Source organism: Rhineura floridana, chromosome 2 (genome assembly GCF_030035675.1).
Source record: "Rhineura floridana isolate rRhiFlo1 chromosome 2, rRhiFlo1.hap2, whole genome shotgun sequence".
NCBI classification, from domain to species: Eukaryota; Metazoa; Chordata; class Lepidosauria; order Squamata; family Rhineuridae; genus Rhineura; species Rhineura floridana.
The window spans coordinates 15,890,440-15,911,900 of NC_084481.1; the positions used below are offsets into that span (position 1 = coordinate 15,890,440).

Genomic DNA, 21,461 nt, shown 5'->3' on the forward strand with positions numbered 1-21,461 from the left:
TTTGTTTACATTACAAGTTTATTATGGGTTACTGCAAAGCTTAACCTGAAGCATCTACATTCAAGACATTTGGAAATAACTGCAGGCATCTGGGTTCAAGTTATTCCTCTTGGAGGGGGAGGAGTCAATTTTCCTGCTACAGCTTATAACCTGCTACTTAAAACAAATGCGTATTTTTATGAAAAATTCTCCAGCTTGGCTGCAATGATTGCTATGACTCGGCTAGCTACTTCATGAGCCCCCTTGACTTTTCCTCCAGCTCTGTTTGCCAGTTCCACATGGTACTTGTGCCACGTTGTTGATTTTATCAATTTAGTTATCCCTTCCCTATGTCTTTCATTATTCTCACTTAACAAATTTGTCCACAGTTAAAATTTTGGAGGAAGTTATATAGTTTAAAGGACTGAGAAATCACTGGTAGGCTGAAGGAGGTGCATGATCTGTGGTGCCTCTAAATTACAGTAATGTTAAGCTTGCATTGGTTAAGACGCATAAAGCAAAAAAGAAACAAAAGCAGCAGAACAGAAAAAAAGACTTATGTGGCTGAAAGTTACATTTCTTGTGTTATGTGGGCTTAAATATAAAAATACTAAACCAATTCGATTCTCAACGACATTTATGAACACCATATATACATTTCCTACATCTGCCCCATGTAGGGATTAAATTTCAAGGAAGAGGGAAAGGTTTTGTGCAGGATGAAGGAGACCTTATTGGGGAAATAATATAGCCACACTGTGGAAAAAAGTTCCAGAATATAAACTATATAAATGGAATGTACAAAGAACTCCAATGTATACAACAGAATTGAATGAATTGTTAAACAAAAAAGATCACCTGTTTCATAGCACCCTACAGAGGCAAGCAGAAAAAGTTCCATTCTTTCTAATATTTTGCAACATATCCTATCTGGATCTTGAAGTGGCTTCCTAAGGTGTACAAACAGTAAAAACCAAATGTGTGCAATTGTCACATGTAATAATCAAATGTTAGTTTCAAAAATATCCACATGGAAGTGCTTCCTAGAAAATTTGCAATACTTGGAAGTGTCTTTCTCAGTGTTTTCATGGTTTACTGACACAACTTTTATTTGAGCTGGTTAATGCAATTCCTCTCCTTAGAAACCACAGGGATGTATCCAGTGCCTTAGCGAAAAGCTCATCAGCTTCTGCAAGACTGAGCACCCCTTTTTTTGCTGATTTGCCTTATCCAGTTAAGCTCTGCAGCTCCCTGAAAACAAGTTTCTGAGGTTTGGGGTACCCTCCTGAACAGAGCGGGATATAGCATGGAGAAGCCCTGCAGTGTGTGTGTGGGGGAAGTCCATGAAAATTGGATGCCCTGATTTCCATAAGTGAGAGCACTTTTCACTAAGGCATACAGCTTTTCGTGTTCAGACACCAGACTGACTGTATAAGGTTGCAGGCACCCACATCTTCACATTATATTGTGAGAAGCTGTACTGGGTGGAAAGGCTGTCCGTAAAATATGAAGATCTCTCAGAAAATCTATGACAAAATAGTAAGTTGGCTTTGCTGGCAATTTTTGGGGGGCAGCAAACCTCTTCTGAGATATCCTCTGCAGGATAATTGCAAGCTTACCCTGGTCCATAGCCTTAAATACTAGGGGCTATATAAAAATCCAGCTGCTGTATGCTTTAAATGAATTGAGTGACCTTTCATCAGCAAATCACCCATAACTTAGCTGCAAGTTAGAGCTATGAAGCTTCACACTAAAATAAGAACTAAACTTTTCTGAAAGGGGTGGGTGGAAACTATTTATCTGATGAAGGCCAAGCTTTGCAGTATACCCCATTTTATCCCCCGAGCACAAAATACCCGACACAGCCTTTCAGGGATTTTTCTCTATCTGTCCTCACCAATACAGTACTGGCCTTTTAAAGAGTTAAGTATAATTGAGGCAAGGAATATGAACTGAGTATCCAAAGTGAAAAAATCCCACTTTCAGTCCCAAGCAATGTGAAATGACTGTGATGCCCAATCATTTAACTGTTCTGAATTTCAACTTGGCTCCTGAAAATTACATGAATATAAGAACCACATTCAAACTCCCCAGATGAATTCAATCAGGGCCAGGCAAATATCGCATACATAATCTATTAGTTTACCCCAAAGAAACCGAAGCATTGAATTCAAACAGAATGAAGTCATCAGTAATAAAAAAAGCAACTGATAAGGCAATATTAAGAAAAGGATCACAACTTTCTCACATTTTCAAGAAAAATCATACTTTGACTGCAACCTATTCTCTCATCTGACTATAAATACATATATTTAAAAGTATAGGTTTGGTCAGATAGCCTTTCTAGAACAAAGGAATGGAGGGAAAAACAAATTTCAGCTGCATCGGATAAACAAATGTCCTGAAAAGAACCCAGATTTTACAAAAGAAAAATATATTAAAAATGCCAACTTCAAAAAATAACTTTATATAATAGTGTCTCACTGGAATGCATCAGTAAGACTTGCGATCAGTGTTTAATTATAAGATGGTTAAGGGAGCTGCATTATCTCTTTTCTTCTAAGGCTGCCATGAAATGACAGTTTTGGAATGGAAAGGGGATGGGGCACAATTGAACCCATCACTGCCTGTATCCCTGAATTGCCTTTATCTCTTCCTAGTGGCAAACTCTCATTGTTCAACTGGTCAGACCACAAAACCAACAAGGTCTAAGACTCCAAACATAGTGAATGAACAGTTCATGCAGTTCCATACTCAAGCACAGATGCAACTCAAAAGGTTCCAAGAGTCAGCAACCAAGAGACACAGTAGGACCCCCGGCAGTGGTCCCCAAGGACAGGAGCTCACACCTCAGGACCACCTGCACAGTGGGGTTGTTGCTTTGCCAGCAGTTGCCCCCCTGTCCCAAAAGCACAAAGGAACACTGGCTACTTTAGGGAAGATGTCTTACTTCTGAGTGGGCCATAATTCCACAGTGAGCAGTCGGACAGAGTTCAGAATTTTATTAGAGCCAAGGCTAAGCTTCTTCTGGAGTCTGCCTGGGCATAACTACCAATGACAAACAAGAGAAAGTAAAGTGAAACCGAAGTAACTGTTTTCAAAGGGAAACTGAAGGACAATATTACTAAACTGTGTCATTAGGGAACATCCCCAAATGCCATCAAGAAACAGACATCGCAATATAACATCCTCCTCTATTTTAGATCCAATTTACAGATTTAATCTGGTGGGTGCCATAGTCGGCTCAGTCTCCACAGGCCAGTCACCTTATTAATTTATTACGTTTCTATCCCACTTTTCCTCCCAAGAGAGTTGGCCAGTGGATGTTCTTCGCCTCCATTTCCTTGGGGCTCTTGCTCCTCAATCACTTCTTGTGTATGGGGCTCTATGGGGGTTGTTTCTGTCATCATCTGATGCCTTGCGCCCCCACATCTCCTCTGTTTTTGTGGATGCTGCAGATCTGGTTCCATCCCATTTCCTTCTAGGTGCTCTAATGGTGCCCTTTGGATGTGATCCAAATGTCTTTTAATTTTCAGTCCTGAAGAGAGACCACCCCTGTTTGCCTTCTTATCACCCCAGAAGGCAGATACCCAGACTTGCTTATTCAGTTTAAGGGTACATGGAGCAGATCTATGGAACTGTCCTAAGTGCATAGCTGCCTGGCCTTGCCACAATTGAGTGGGCCAATACTGAAGACTACTGTATTTAGGCAAAAACTAGTAATTCTGGAGGCCCAAATAGGCTTTTAACTCTGAAACTGGTTGAAGTTTTGGCACTTCTATGATGGTACATACATCTTCTCAAACACTGGATAGAAAGTTTCTGCATCAATAATGTGCCACAAATACTCTACAAAGGGGACTATAGAGAAATACTTATGCTTACATACAGCCTTCTGACAATGTTCCAGGACCTCCTGCAGCATTTCTAAATAGGATTCCTGATCTTCCCTTAATAACAGAATATCATCTAAAAGATCCGTGTTTGGGGAATTCTCTGTAACACCTGTCCATTGCCCTATGAAAAATCTCAGGGCAGAAGACACTCCAAAAAGCAGGGGTTCTCAAAGTTTCTACCCCAGGGCCCATTGGCAATGGCTGAAAATTGCTGAAGCCCACCAATTACAAAATGGTGGCAGATGAAAGCAGAGTTTGGCATAATCAGCTGGCAATTACTGGCATCATTTTCTTTTATATTTTCTCCTTCCCACTACCACCTGCCTCTCAGAGCATTTTTACCCATCTATAATTTCTTCTCTCACTCTTGTTTCACTCAACTTGTACCTTATTCCCTCCTTCCCCACCCTCCAAAACTCGGCCAGGTTTTTTTTATCCTTCCCTCATTTCCTCCTTGAATAACAGCTTTCCTCTCACCCCTTCTTTTCTATTCCTAGTTTATTTATATATATATTATTAATACATAATAATAAATAATAATCCGTTATCACTCTTTCTAATTTCCTTCAACACCTCCTCTGGCCCTCCTCCCCCCTTTCCTCCCATGCCTTCTGGACACCTTCACTCAGCATGCAAGGAGTTGCTGGTGCTGGATTAGTCCAACCAAAAGGCAAGAGGATAGGGCAGGCAAGTGAGGAGGCTGTGGCACTGAGGCCCACTAGAAAGTGCCCCAAAGGCCTGCTGTTTGAGAGAAAATGCCTTAAAGTAATGTTCCAGACCACACAAATACAGGCATCACACTGTTGCCATGGTCACTGTACAATAGTTTTATTCACATCACCAGTATAATAATGTATAACACATTACCATGATCACTGTAATTTTATCCACGTCACCAGTATAATAATTCCACAGGCAGGCAGTCAAACTGGGTTGAGAACTTAATCAAAACCAAGTTTGGGCTTCTTCTGGTGCCTGCCTGGGCATAACTACCAACCACAAGCAACAGAAAGGGATATGAAACTAAACTAAAATAACAGCTGTTTCCTTACTAAACTGTAGTTGGGGAGCATCCCCAAATTCCCAAATGTCAACAAGAAATATGTATCACAACAATGTAACACTCTTCATGCTAGTTGTTCCATGCACTATCTCTGATATTTTGTGAGAATGCACAGAAGGCCATGGATGTCATATAAGCTGGTTCAGTTAGACTCCTTCAGTATTTGTAATGCATATCATTACTAAGTGTGTAAAAAAACTTTAATCTAGTGCTTAATATTTCTAGGAAGCAATCAACAAAGGAAGGAAAAAACATTCTTTAACTCCGTTGTAGTATTATGAGATGTCATTTCATTTTGAAGCATTTTGAGCACTCGGAGAAATAATCAGTGGGCCAATGGCACTTTCATAACACAGATGCTTTTCTTTCATGTTATCAGTTCAATATCAGTGGCATACAATATATATCGCTATGCCTCAGGTACCACACAAAGATACCTTGGCTGCTTCACCTCTGAGAATCTCATCTGGATGTCAATCAACAGAGCAACATCTGATGTCTTACTGGACTCTCTATAGCAAAACAATGTTCAATCAAATGGGCTCAGCTACATCTTATAGACGTAAACGTCGCAAGACGTCACCCTAAGAGTCGGAAACAACTCACACTATAAGTGCGGGGACACCTTTACCTTTTTTTTACATCTTATAGAGACATATGTGTTTTTCAAAGTAAATATTTTGCTCCTGGATATTTCCAATCTAGATTCATATTATTGAACTCATACTTTCAGGCTCAAATTACAGATTTACAGCAGAACTCTTGGTTTAAAGTTAGGTCTACCCCGGTCATGTATCAAGTGAGGGTTGGAGGGGCAATTTCATAGCAAAAGAGGAGCATGGGTGAAATGGATTAAAGCCTCTCCCTGCCTGTAGGGTACCTCTCTGGACCTCTTCCCTAATGACACCTCTATTCCAGCTGGGCTCTGACACCAGAATTGAGTCCACCTAAGAGAAAAGCACCTGGCTGGGGAAGCTATAAGGAGATTTCACTCTTCATCAGCAGTGCAGCCTTCTTACTCTAAAACAGTGTTGTTTTTGAAACCGTGGGGCAGGTTCTCAAGGGTGTGTGAAGTTCCATGGAGGGAGAGGGATCCTGCCCAGGTCTGGCTCTACCAGTAGGCAGAGTGAGGTGGCTGCCTCAGGGGAAGAGGGACTAAACTTGGGGGGCATTTCATTAATCTTGCTGGAATTTGTACAGGTTTAAACGTTGATGACATTTTATAGCACGTAAGTGTTCATATTTTAAGTTTTAACTGTGGTGGATGTTGTGGTGGGACGGTAGCGCTCATCTGCCTCCTGGCAGCTGAGTTGCTCCTGCTTACTGGGAAGGGAAGGGGCGAGGCAGTGGGGAGTTTGGTGCAGTGGCAATGTACCAGCAAGAGCTGGATGCTTATTATTAACAACTAATTAATTAATTAATTAATATACTGCTTATTTGCCAAAATAGCCACTAAGTGGTTTACAAGTGAAAAACCAATTGTAATCATCAAGCTGCATCAAAACTAACCAGGTTCCATTTGCTGATATTAATGCCCTTACCAGAGAGTTGAGGGGAAGATGGTTTTTCAGGTAACCAGGTCCAGAGTTGTTTAGGCCTTTATATGCAAGTTGCAGGATCTTGAAAGTCAACTGGTAGCTCATAGGCAGCTGCCAAAGATCCCTTAGGGCTATGGCATTTTGCACCAGCTGTAGCCTTTGGACCACTCTCAAGGGAAACTCCACATAAAGCACATTACAATAGTCTAAATGTGAGGTTACATGTCACAGTGGCCAAATTATTCCTGTCCAGAAAAGGGTGCACTTGATGCACTAGCTGAAGCTGGTGATAGATGCTCTTTACCATCCATGGACAAAGTTGGCTCCAAGAGTACCATGCCCACCCCCTGGCTTGCCTTGCCCCTCTCCTTCTTAGTAAGAAACAGTGACTCCGCTGTCGGGAGGTCAGGTGAGTACCAATGCCCCACCATTTTTAAATATGGTGTAACCAATCAGAGATTTTAAAAACCACCATAAAAAAATAAAAAAATAAAACAGTTGTGTAGTCATTAAAGGAACATGCCGATTCCACCAGTAACAATGCTGTAAAAGTAAAAACAGAACAATATCTACATATAGGAATGTGTTTGTCTTGTAAGTACATAAAATGTGTGGGAAAGCACTACTGAGTAGTGTTGTTCATTTATATATTTCTCACTTAAGAAATCAAGACCAATGTATTTCAAAGGGTTGTTACAAAGGCTACATTATAATGCCAGCTAAGTTTATTTCAGAAATCTTGACTTAGCAGCTTCAATAATGTTGTTGTTGTTATGTGCCTTCAAGTCGATTATGACTTACGGTGACCCTATGAATCAGTGACCTCCAAGAGCACCTGTCATGAACCACCCTGTTCAGATCTTGTAAGTTTAGGTCTGCGGCTTCCTTTGTGGAATCAATCCATCTCTTATTTGGCCTTCTTTTTCTATTTCCTTCTGTTTTTCCCAGCATTATTGTCTTTTCTAGTGAATCATGTCTTCTCATTATGTGTCCAAAGTATGATAACCTCAGTTTCATCATTTTAGCGTCTAGTGACAGTTCTGGTTTAATTTGTTCTAGCACCCACTTATTTGTCTTTTTCACAGTCCATGGTATGTGCAAAGCTCTCCTCCAACACCACATTTCAAATGTTGATTTTTCTCTTATCCGCTTTTTTCACTGCCCAACTTTCACATCCATACATAGAGATCGGGAATAGCATGGTCTGAATAATCCTGACTTTAGTGTTCAGTGATACATCTTTGCATTTGAGGCCCTTCAATAATAGGATAATAATAGCTTCAAAAATAGGAGGAAAGAAAAAGAACAGTCAAAGAAAAATGTTAAAAATAAAGCCCACAGTAAAAAAAAAAAACACAAAAAAACTCTCCAATATTTCAAGCTTTCATCTTTGTCAGCCATAGAGAGAAAAGATAGTTTACAAGGAAATGAGCTTTTGATGTTTACATCTCTACTTGAGCAAATGAATGATATTCCAATAGAAGAGCTCTTTGAAAATTCTGTAAGATAACTGAAGTTAAAATTAAAATAAAGAGTACTTTCACATTTCACAGCGAAAATCTGCTACAGGCTTCTCTCTTTTTTTAACCAGGAAAAATCCATGAACTAGTGAAAAAAGAGGCAAAAAAGAGTGAAGGAATCACATTACCAAAATGGAGATTCCATGCCATACCTCATTACTGCAATGGCAAAACAAATGCTTGTAAATTTAGGCATTTGCGATGCAACAGTCCAGCAAGGCACTACGTTATCTAGGCCTAATCCAGCAAAGAACATGATCCTTGAACACCGTTGGAAATATGCCTGGCAGTAGACTAAAATGGCAAGGCTTTTTGGCCCAAGGGCTGCATTCAAGACTCACCAACTCTTTGCATGACACATTCCAATGGCGACTGCAGCAAGAGTGGCCACTGAGCATGTACTCAGTCTTGCACATGTACACTACTCATCATGTATAGAGACCAAGCTCACCACACATAAAGACCGCAAAGACCACACACACTCACCACTAATGCAGACCATACACACACACAGAGGAACACGTCTCTCTCTCTCTCTCTCTCTCTCTCTCTCTCTCACACACACACACACACACACATACAAACCACTTTCTCTTCCTTCTTCACATGTGCCGGCACTCACCACACTCATCCCCATCACTGCTGTGGGCTCAGAGAAGATGTTTAAAAAACCTCTTTATTTAGCCCAGCACTGTGATGGGAAAATCACTCCAATGTTTAGCAGCTAACCATAGTTTGTTTCAAATCAAGATGCCTGGTTCTCACATAACACTAAACTGAGATTCTTTGAAAATAAAAATAAACTCAGCAGAAATTCTCCTCCTGTGTGAATGGGAGAGGGGAATGTGGAAGCCTGTTTGGGCTCTCTGATGCTCACCTGTATAGTAGTAGCTAAACCATGGTGAGAGGTATTATATAGGAACATGTGGAACACTTTATTAGTGAACACTTTACTAGTGTTTCCAACGCATCACCTATGCTTTTTATTGTAGAATAGCTCTAGTGTGATGATGGGTATGGGGAAGGGGCAGCATACTCTGAAAAAGCATTTTGAAAGGCAAATTTAGACAAAATACTTTGGGCACTTGGGGAGCTGCTGAAAGGGAAACTAGGAGGGGAAGGCATTTGCAGAGGCTCTCTTTCAGCTGCTCTTGAGTACTCAGAGTGCTTTTTAACTCTGGAGAGTACAGAGGAATGTGGTGCTGTGGGGTGATTGCTGAAAGAGAACCTCTTAGAAAACTGGCGTACTCACCGCAAAATCACAATTGCTGTCAGCAGCATTTGAAAATGTATCTCTGTAACCATGAGACCAATAAAGTTTTAAAAATGGAAACCTGAGAGTATTCAGAACACTATTGTGGGTGAAATTCTTTTCAAGTAGAGTCACAAAGCTAGACATCCCTGAAAATTGGAGCTGACAGAAAGGTAACCCTATATTTAGTCATATGAATGAACACAAAATGAATAAAAAAATAAAGAGAAGATTATGCATAGAGATTTGTTTGTAAATAGATGTTGGCTTTAACTTGCACTGGAAAAACACAAACAGATCATGATCTAAATTTAAATACTTTCCAAAACCAAAAACAAATGTGGCACCTTTTAACCCTACAAACGTGCATAAAAGCATTAGAGCCACTTTGGTCCAAAAGGTTAAGGATTCCTAAAGCTACACATGACTGTCATTTATCTGGATGAAAATTGAGCCCCAGTGACCCTCAGGATCACTTGTGACTCTTTGACTTTAAGAGGCAGCTTAGTGGAAATGCAGCAGCTAATATTATTATGGCTCCCAGGGATTAATTAAAAAACTATAAGGCTCTTCTTTTACCTGAGAAGAATTAAATGTCAGCTGCCTGAACTAGTTGGCAGCAGTGTTTTTGCAAACATCTCAGGATCTTTGTATAACTTAATGTGCTTGAATAATATTCTCAAGTGCTTTCTCAGTACTAATACACCATGAACTTCTTCCTTCAAGCTTTTTTCCTACTCTGCCTCTGCTCCAACCCATGCCCCCTTGATTCTGTAACCCACAGCTGGCCATAGACTTCTCTTACAACTGATACCTCTAAGAGAAGTCTGCAGGAAAACATATGTCAAGATTGGCTTAGGTTAAATGAGTTCTACGTCCTGAAGACCAAAGGGTAGATCATCTTTTTTTGAGGGGAAAACCCTTAATTTTAAAATGGGATGAAGTCCACAGGAATGTAGGAAGCTGCCATATACTGGGTCAGATCATTGGTTCACCTAGCTCAGTACTGTCTAAAGTGACTGGCACTGGTTTTAACCTTCCCCAACAAGGTGCCCTCCAGATGATTTGGACTACAAGTCCCATCAGCCCCAGTCAGCATGGCCAAAGGTTGGGGTGAGGGGAGTTTATCATCATTTATTTTGTATGACACCTTTCCATAGTTAAAACCATGCTCAAGGTGGCTTGTAGGTGGGAGTTGTAGTCCAAACCTTCTGGATGGAACCAAATTGGAGACAGCTGCTCTAGGGTTGTCTTCCCAGCACCACCTGGAACATTCTGAATGTTTTTGATTTCAGATTTAGAAGGAGGTTTTAATTTCAGATTAAGAAGGAGTAAATGGCAATAATGGAAGTGACAGAAGTGTCTACATCTGATTGGTAACATCGATGTATTGGCTCTATAGATGCATTTTATTGCAGTGTTTTCTATATCTCATTTAATAAAGGTTAAAGAAGATGCACAGAATGGAGGATTTCAACTGGTAAAACTTTTTAAGCACTAGGATGGACAAAAATTACTCCTTGCAATTTTTACTATGAACAGCACAAGGGAGCCTGTTCCATAGTGAATAGGGCAAGCCTGCTTGAAAACCAGTAAGGTCCTGGGAAGGTACACTAGAAAAAGGATAACCCAGCCTGCCTTACTTCACTGAATGCAGTATTTGGTATAACAAATGTTTAATTTTTAGCCTCATCAGACCACTAAGCACCAAAGAGGGGAAAATGTGATTACTGAGTAAATTGGCTGCTTGTGGTCATATGGATGAGAGAAAGAGTCATTTGGTAAAAGACACTTCTTGGGCTGAAAGATTCTTAGCAAAAATGTGCCTGTTAGGGGGAAACAGAAGATTTTCATTAAAAATAATATGAAAGGGGTGAAGTTTGAGCTAGTTAAGGGAAATGTCTGAGGCATGAATGTTCTCGCTGGTTGTTCTACTATGAATGAATATGTAAAGGACTACAAAGAGCATGATGATGAAGGGACTCAGGTGCTGTCAACAACTGAACTTTCCATAGCCAATGAACAATGGCAAATAACAAAAGAGTGACTCGGATTTTTTTTTTCTCCCAGGCAATGCTTCAGTTTCTGTTTTATACTATAAAAATGGCATCAATGATCTTAATGAGATACAATAGTGGATGGCAATCTCTGTATGGCGGTTTCCTTAAGATACACACGGCAGAATACTTAAAATTGCCTTATTCTGGCACCCTCTCATTTTACATTTTTTAAAATTATTATTATTATTATTATTATTTTAAAAAACTTTACTGAGAGAAAGCAGCTGGCACATTCATAACATACAGGTCACACCAACACAGAGTGCAGATTTTCAATCCTCCCACTCAATTTACAACAGCTGTAACAACTCAACCAAGCAAACACTGAATGCTAATTATTGCAAAAGGTTGCTATTGCATTTCTTACACCTCTCCCCTAAGAACATTTATTGAGGCTGCAATCCTATACACACTTACTTGGGAGCAAATCCCACTGGACTCCATAGGACTTGCTTCTGAATAGAAATGCATAAGATTGCACTGTTACAAGTCAACATAATCTGCTCTCACGTATGTGAACTTAGTGTTTCAGCCTTAATGCATATTGCTCCTGTATATCATTATATGCTAACTTTGAGAAGTTTTTATTTCCAATTTAAATTTTAAGAAATTGAGTCTAATACCTTTAAGATGTAACAGAGATAAAATTTTGATGTAGGAAGCCAGCAGTGCATAGAAGGGATTTTCTCACTGTATAACCCCAAATAGTTAGGGATCACATAGTGAATGTGATGACACCAGAATATTACATAGCCAATTCAGATGAGCCCCGGTATTGCCCTCATTCTGAATGGAGGAAGATGCACAGCTCCATCCAGGTTTCATACTCTGTGTGACTAGAATTGGTTTTAAGATGAACAGACATCCTGGTGCACATGGCTAGTAGGCAGTGTAACCACCAACCTGCCAAGATTGGGGTGGTCCAGTTGCATGGAGGAAAAAATTGAATTTTGTCTTGCCATGAATTTCTGTTTACTGGGATGACATTCTTGATAGGGATGATGCTTCCTATTGGAAGAAACAGGCAGGGTCCACTTAAGCCTTTTGCCTCCTCTCCAGTGGGAGGAGTCATCCCTTTTACCAGACCGACTGGCAGAGCAGACAACTCCTCGACCCCATACCAACATTCCAACTTCAACTCTGTTGATCACTGAAACCTAACTTTGAGAAACTGTATGAAACAGAAAAAGAGAAACCAACAAGGAACAGAGAAGCAGAGCAAAAAAGGGCTTAACCACACCTAAGCAGAACAGCCACCCCTAAAGCCCAATGGAGCACACACATGTAGAAAGGACAGAAAAATGCCTAACCATTTGTACAGCAGTGGCGGGAGCCGTAAACCACACTCCTCGGGTTACCTTAGGAAGGAGAGGTGGGTGGAATGTCATCCATCATTCTCAGTAAACAGAAATTCACAGCAAGACAAATTTCCATTTTTACCTGAGGATGGTGGATGGCGTTCTTCATAGGGATATTACAGAGAAGTCTCCAAGACCTGGGTGGGCTTCCTCTGCTCCTCTCCTCACTGCCTTACAGCTTTCTGAAGGACCTTCCTATCAAAGGCTACAGATGATAACAAAAATGCACCAAGTTTATAGCCTCTCAACAAAGTGGGAAGCCCAAATTGCTGCTCTAGAAATTTCCAGCACAGGAAAGCTACCCTAACTGGCTAGAATGCTGATTAAAACGGCAGCCTCTATTTTAATGGTGCTGTAGCCCAGCCCCTTATTTACCCCCTCCTGGAGAAAACCTCCCAGCACATTAACCTCTTGAGTTGATGGATCAGCCTCAGAAGAGAAAACACCTCAAGGTGGAGCTGGATACCCCACCCTGTTTGAAGCTCATTTCGAGACAAGTAGTGTGTCTAAACCTTGGATCAACAAATGAGCACCTTGAACATCCAGAGTGAAGGACTTCAGGCAAATGACCCAAAACCCTTGGCCGCTGTCCCCAGGGTGACTATTTGGGTGGGAAGACCACCCCAATTGAACAGACTGGCATCTGTGGTCAGGATCAGTCTCCGCAGCTCCTCCCACTCACACACTCCATTAACTGGAGAGAAAACAACTACCATTGTACGTCTGGAATGGGCACCTGAATTATTACCTTTGCTGGTGAGAATGGAATCTTAGAATGGAAGCTGCTGAAAAGACCAGGAGAGAAACCACAACCATCAGACCAGCTTATAGCCCAACATCATGAGGTGTTGAGACGCCAGGTCATATCCTATGATCAGATGAGAAAGAACATGCCTAATAGACACTAGTAAAGTTAGCTAACTATACTCCAGAATGGTTTATCATCAGCCAAAGCTCTGAAAAAGAAGTTTCTCCAGCTAGATGAAGCTTCTCAAATGTATGTGTGCTGGCAGAAACTTGCCATGCCATGGAAACCTGTGCAATGCCAGTCATCTCCATAATCAAACTTTAGTGGTTCTTAACCTGGGATGCATGCACCCTGGGGGTGTGAGACACCTTTTCTAGGCGTGCGAGGCCCAACCAAAGATTTTGGAAAACTGTCATTTATCTTAGCTAAGTTAGGCTAAAACAACATTAAAATTAAATTAAATTTAAAAATGAATGGTATTTTTTCAGGGGGTGCGAGAGAATATTTTGGAAATCCAAGGGGTGCTGGCAGTGGAAAAGGTTAAGAACCACTGGTTTAAAGGGACATAAAGAACTAGAAGGATTAAGGCTCCTTTTCTTTTTAATTAGACAATATAGAAATAGGCATCTTCTTTTCCTTGATTCTATTAAACCTATCCTCAGAAAGGGATTATCTGTGAAAGAAAGGAATTAAAAAAAATGTTATATTTAAAGCATACATTTTATTCAATACCAAACTGTCAAGGTTTAGGCAGAAAAAAAAGAATAGCATCTGAGGTTGTATGGGCCATCATGTGCAAGCCAAGTTACACCTATGGTATAGAACAGTGTTTCCCAAACTGTCAACATGCGCGTACCCCTTTTGAGACATTGATTTTACCAGCGTACACAACTTTCACAAAAATAATTGGGAGAGGGGTAAGGTATTATAACACATTCGTAATTCCTATAATTTTATATGAAATGTTTGTAAAAAAAATAAATACAAATTAAACATTTTAATAATAGAAATAATATTTATATAACAAAAATATATAATCAAAAATATAGAAATAATTCATATACTAATAATTAAAATAACTATTATTCAAACAAAAAAACCCATTATGGAAAAAAAGACACGGAGGAGAGCCCCCAAAACCGGAAACTCCAGCTGAAAATCATGCAGCGGGTTTACAGAGGCAGCGCTTGCCTGGGCTGGAGGTTTGAATCTCCCGCTCTTTGGCTGCAGAGCGGTTTTTCCCCCATCCTGCCTGGGAAGCCACTCAGGCACGCAGCCCAAGAGCAGGCAGGGGATTCAAACCTCCCACCTAAAATTCACAGCTGATGAGCGGGCAGGCCAGGCAGGATGGGGGAAAAACCGCTCTGCAGCCGAAGAGCAGGAGATTCCCCAAGAGAGAAGTGGCTGGCGAGATGGCCGCTGCAGGGCTGAAGATAGAGGAAAACTCCACTTCCCCGCTTCCCGGTGTGAACATTTTTGTAGTCGAGCATACGCATAAATATCTTTGTGGCGCCATCTGTCTGTTTATAGAAGCGTTTTTTGGTGGCCAAAGTCATTGCGAGGGAGTCCGAGTCTTATGAGAAACTGGAGGGGTGCACGAAAAGACAAGGAATGCATTGAGAGCAAAAGAGACTACATGTTGAATAACATTGGGATAAACCACTGTTATATTGATCTTCCCTCACATGATTGTGTGAGAAACTGGAAAAATCACAAGAACTGTATTTTCTCTTAAAAGAACACACACACACATTTTTTGCCACTAAAACCCAATGATAAAGTACAAAAAAACCATTCAGCCGCATACCCCTTGAAACCCTTTCGCGTACCACCAGGGGTACGCGTACCACACTTTGGGAAACACTGGTATAGAAAATTGAGCTGTTCTGAATCTGTGTATACCTTAAGCCAATATATTGAAACCCTAATAAAATAGAGGCAAATGTGCCTTTTCAATGGCTAAGGACAGAGCCTCATGAAACCAGAAAAAAGAACAAGCCCATATTTCAGTTTCATGCACCAGGATAACTAACCACTAGGGGAGGCAATCATCTGAATTTATTCCATACTGTAGCTATTGAGAAGAGCCAACTGCTCTTGTTAGTACTTCCACATATAAGTATTGCAGGGCCTTCTCCAGGGTGTCTAGGGTAATATCTTTTTGAATCCTCAAGAAAAAACTTGGGAGATTTCCATTTATATATAGTATTTACAGACTGTGGCCACCTAGAAGAGCCAACAGGCTCTTCTGCTGTTGTCTTGGAAACACTCCCTGGGCCCTGACTTTTCAAGACTTGAAAGTCAGCTCTCTAAAATGTGTTGAAACTTTTAAAAAATCTTTTTTCATATTGTATTTTAGATTTTGTAACCTGCCGCGGGACCTATTAGTGAAGCTTGGGCAATAAATAGAATTGGGAAGCAATTTGATACTATATTCTAGCACCTCCAGGGAAAATGAGCTAGAAAACTCCTCAGCTAGGGCCTGCTACCAGATTACACACATCCCTGACTGTTCTGAGGAACTATATCTGGAACAGGAGGGAACAGACTTAGCCAACCTGAAGGTTGACAAGGTTGAGGAAATCACTTTGTGTAATCCCTCCACACAGAGGAAACACACTGGGCCTTCAGATAACCACAGTGTGCCATGATATATGGCCCTTCTCCAGTGAGTACACTACATATATCCACAGCCGCATGCCTTGACCTAAACCCCTCGCATCAGGGCTAGAACACAAGGAATAGGGGATACATTGCCACCTATAGTGGGTTCTAATTTTAGGGATTACAAACTTGAGTGATTAACACAATCTCCCAAATCTTGATTAGCGCTGTTTGCTCCAGCTGACAAACTCTGGGTAAAGGGACCCCACATCAGCTATCAAGGCAGAAACAAGGGGAAACTAAACCATTTCAAAAATTGGAGAGAACTCTCAGCCCTCAAACTCTATTGAAGGGTTGTAGGAAAAATAAACAAGCACTGTAGGCTTTTATTTTATTTTATTTAAGCACCTGTAGCCAGTAACTGAGATGAGGACTCAGGTGCCACAGACTGTTCCTTAATTTACAGCAAAATCTGCCTGGCCATAGCCAAGGAGGCAGGGGAAAATTTTCAGGTACAGATTCCAATTCCTCCCCTGAAAACTCAAAGCAGAAGCAGCCTCAGACTTCTTACTGGCTGGTTCCACATAAACTGGAGAAAAACTGCTAAGAAAAGCTGCTGCAGGAGATAAAATAAAATGGCCGCTTGAAGGAGATCTGTGGGATCTCCTCCAAATATGACTTGTAGATCCAAGTACCCTTTGCCCCTATGTCTCCTTCACATGGGATATCTCCCCCAAGGGGGAGGCCCCTTAATTTCCTGGGAATATAAATAACCCCTAACCAGGACAGAGATTTAGGAAAATACCTTCTGCAGGGAAGGACACTGGCACACCAAAAAGGGCAAAGGTACTCACTCCTCCATGCTGATAATAGCACAACTGATTCATGATCAGGCAGCAAAATTATCATGTTTTGCAGCTATCCTAGAATCTATTTAGCCTTGTTAGGATTAGCCCATTCAGCTTTCCAGATAGCAACAAAAGCCAGAGGAAAAGAAACTGTGATAGGTTTACTAGAAGTGGACAGGAAGTCTTCTCTGTACCCATAGCTGGGGACTGAGAGGAGGCATCCTTCAACATCAGTAAGCTGTAAGGCTCCATGCTTTTGCCAGTAAGGGCTGAAGAAACGTCAGCATGGTTGAGGCTGAACCAGTTGCACATCTTCCTCAGAAAGCCCACCCTGCTCTCCAGATGGTTCAGAGAATGAATGATGAGTCAAGGCAGTGCTTCCTCTCCCCTTCAGGAAACCACTGAAGGAGAAAGCATGATTAGCACCATCCACCCTCTCAGCATGTTTCTTAGCTGGCTCCAGAAAGACAGGAGCTCAGAATAGGTGGAGGAAGGAGAAGCCACAGAATTGCTGCTTGTGGGATCTCTTTCTCTTATGTCTCCTGGAATGGTGCCTTACTCACCCCTTGCACCCACATTCTTTCTTTTATGGGCTTTCTATGAAGAAGACCTCCCCCTTCTCTGCTACTATGAAGGGGGAGTCTTTAACTCTTTAAAGAAGAGGGCAACCAGAATAATCAAGGGGATGGAGCGACTCCCTTACGAGGAAAGGTTGCAGCATTTGGGGCTTTTTAGTTTAGAGAAAAGGCGGGTCAGAGGAGACATGATAGAAGTGTATAAAATTATGCATGGCATTGAGAAAGTGGATAGAGAAAAGTTCTTCTCCCTCTCTCATAATACTAGAACTCGTGGACATTCAAAGAAGCTGAATGTTGGAAGATTCAGGACAGACAAAAGGAAGTACTTCTTTACTTAGCGCATAGTTAAACTATGGAATTTGCTCCCACAAGATGCAGTAATGGCCACCAGCTTGGATGGCTTTAAAAGAAGATTAGACCAATTCATGGAGGACAGGGCTATCAGTGGCTACTAGCCGTGATGGCTGTGCTGTGCCACCCTAGTCAGAGGCAGCATGCTTCTGAAAACCAGTTGCCGGAAGCCTCAGGAGGGGAGAGTGTTCTTGCACTTGGGTCCTGCTTGCGGGCTTCCCCCGGACACCTGGTTGGCCACTGTGAGAACAGGATGCTGGACTAGATGGGCCACTGGCCTGATCCAGCAGGCTCTTCTTATGTTCTTAACCTCTTGGAAAAGCATGGGCATACCCATGAGAGAAATACTGGCAGAAAACCCCATGACTAACATAGGAAGCAGCGTGACTCATTCCATCTGCAGAAGCTCCTGCCTCAGAGCACCAGGTACTGTCAGAGAAGGAGGCATTTGAGTCTGACCAGTTCCCTCATGGACAGCCACTGAGGCCAGTGGCGGCAAAAGCAACAGGCAAAGCCATCGAGGCTATGGCACAGCTCTCCCTGCATAGCCAGTAGCGGGGAGCAGCAGCCATGTGGGGACGCTGTCTGCACGATGCTCAATCTCCTAGCAATTCTCAAGCCTGAGGATGTGGAAAGGGCAAGAGAATGCTGAAATTCAAAGCCTCGCTGATTGAAGATGCAGGAAGGGGGGAGCAATCAAGCAATCTTGCAGGGATCTGGTATGCTCAAATGCTTGATTAATGGAGCAGTTGGAGCAACATGATAATCAAATAGAAATGGCGCTCCCACTTAGCTAGATTCTTTGCGGGACTCGCCAAGCTCCATGCCCTTCAGGAACCAAAATCAAGCAATCTTGCAGGGATTGTATACTCAAACACTCGATTAACGGATCAGTTAGGGCAGGTGAGGTCAGCTCAAAGAGATGGCAGTCACACTCAGTAATTATTATGGGACCCACCAAGCTCCATGCCCTTCAGGAACTGAGAGAAGAGCTCCCTCCAGGGAACTCTGATGAAGGCAAAATGCCCCTTGCAGTGACCTGACACTTCCCCCCAGACCACACAGGGAAAACAGGGGGAAGGGAATAAAAAAGCCACGAGATGCACACACAGACACAGGACAAATGAAGGAGTAATGTACTGAGGTACTGCACCCAGTATAACAAAAACTGTAATAACATCAAAGGGGGAGAGGAGGAAGGATAGTAAAAAAACACAGACTCAGAAAACAGATGATAGGAAAGGCACAAGACCAAGAAAAGGCAAATAAGAACAAGAGGACCTAACCATCACCAACAGCAGGCAGGGTCGGTCTGGGGAGAGGGATGACTCTTCCCCCTGGAGAGGAGGCAAAAGGCTTTAGCGGATCCTTCCTGTTCCTTCCTGTAGGAGGCATCATCCCTATCAGGAATGTCATCCATCATCCTCAGGTAAAGGAGTATGTTCCAGGGGGGAACATATTCCTTTTAGCTTCATATTGCCATCCACATTCAGTCATGACTAGCCAATCAATGCCACTAGATCCGGGTGGCAGGGGCTGCAGGATGGAAACATACCCAGCAACCAACAGCAATATCATACCTCAGAGAAATCAGTCTGGAAGAGAACTTTTGCTCCCTTCTGAGTGAAACTGACTGGACCTGAAGCTGCTTTCCAGTTTCTTCTGGTGAAGTAAAACAACAGTCCTTCCCCTTGTGCATATCTGCCATGACAGAGTTCTCTGGCTAACTTCCTAGATGTTGGTCTAGGATACCTACCTGTGAGTGGCTCTTTTAATAAATAAGCAACCTACGCTGCCTTTTCAAGCAGCAAGCTTGGTAGGTGCAATGCTTTTGCCCAGTCATCATGAGAAACACTGCAGGGGGAATCAGCATTCTGTTAAAGAGACACCCAGCTGCTCAGCTGCAAATCCTGGACAGAACCCTAATCAAGAGACACCATCTAAGGATGTGGTGTGGATAACATGATATATCCCAGGGACAGCTCAAGAAAAACAGCTGCTGTAGACATACCTCCAAGAGTTCAGTCACAGAGGGAGGCAGAGAATCTTTAATAAATTGCTGAAACAGTAAACATACAGTGTAGGATTTTGTTTTTCCACCATGGGAAAAAAAAACTCTAGGTCAATTTGTATGATGTGTTGAGATCATAAATTCCAAACGATCACATATCAAACAGTTTCTTTTGCCTTGTCAAAAATTATATTCAGGCAGAAGTGCTGTTCATGGTAGCAGGAATTACCATGTGATATATAGGGATATGTAAATAAAGGAATGTCATGCTAATCTCAGGAGTTATGGCTATACCTGAAAGTACTTGAAAATGAAAGTGTGAATACTCCTACATTTGGGATGGAAACCGTACATTTTGCTAGTTATGAACCCATAAATCAATGTCACTAGAAGAAGTTTAGTGTCCCATTATATCATGTTCCATCATTTTATAATAATCCCTAAGTAGAAATATCATATGCATATACGGCCATAGCAAAGTATTCTTAAATTTTAAATTAGTAATCCTGAAGAAATAATTTGCTTCTCTCTTCTGTAAAGGTTATTTATAGGCTGCCTAGGATGTCAGAGGAAAGTAGATAGCTCATATGGTCAAAAAGCATCATAATAAAAGAAAGCTTTTAATGGATGATGGCTACTGGGATAACATTAATCCAGTATTAGGACTTTTCCGGGAAAACATACAAATGTAATTTATCTTTTTACCTGTCAGCTGCATTTCTTTAAAATCTGTAGCTTCCAGGGGCCCTTTGTCTTTCTGCCATGGCAGGAATATCTTGGACAGCTGTAAGAGCTTTGTAAGCTATCTTTCTCAAAATCCATTAGCGAATTCAAGGAACCTAATTAGAGCTGCCATTTTGATGAAGCATACCAAGTCCTTAATACAAACTAGTAACACCATCAGTGTTTATTAGAAGTCCACAGGAAACAAAACTCCACTGAATATAATAAAAACGTGATAGACATAAGCACAGAATTTGTAAAAACATGCATGTTAATGACTATAGAAATGGATACAAAGGAAATGAATGTACATCTCTTGGTGGAGTAGAGTCACACACTAAAATGCACAATTTTATATAAATTAGGAATCTTGGTGGGGTACTGTGGCAAAAAGAGGAGTCTCCTTGCTGCCATTTATGACTGTTTTTCCTTTTTAAATATGTAATTTAAAGATCTAATTTATAAAAATTGTATATCACCCATATAGCATAGCATTCTGGGCAGTTTACAAATCTATTAAAAGTACAACAAACCAAAACCTGTAGGGGGATAATTTGGTGGAAGAATGGAGAAGCACCAGATGATTACTGTAATTTAAAGGTCTACATTGACAGAGCAGGAACATTTAGGATTAAATGTTAGCAAAGAATGTAAAGCTCCAAATTTTTTAAAGGTCACAAAACGGACTACAACTGTAGATTGGAGGGAGGGCAGTTGTGATGCTCATCAGTGATGCCATGAGCCGCAGCCCAATGATGCTCATGTAGTTGATTGTAGTTGATTGACTGGAAAACCCTCATATTTACATATTATAGTAAATTGCCATGAGCTCTTAATTAGGGTACACATCAAACCTCAATGTCTATACTGTCTATTTTATTGTAAAACAAAACAGTACTAAATATATCAATTCATTGAAGGGAGCTATGGTT

The 21,461-nt window shown here is 41.3% G+C and overlaps 1 protein-coding gene across 3 annotated transcripts in view; it reads right to left on the reverse strand.

Moving 5' to 3' along the window:
• Nucleotides 1-21,461, reverse strand: part of PARD3B (par-3 family cell polarity regulator beta) — an 894,180-nt gene that overhangs the window by 152,871 nt on the left and 719,848 nt on the right. The window lies entirely within an intron of this gene.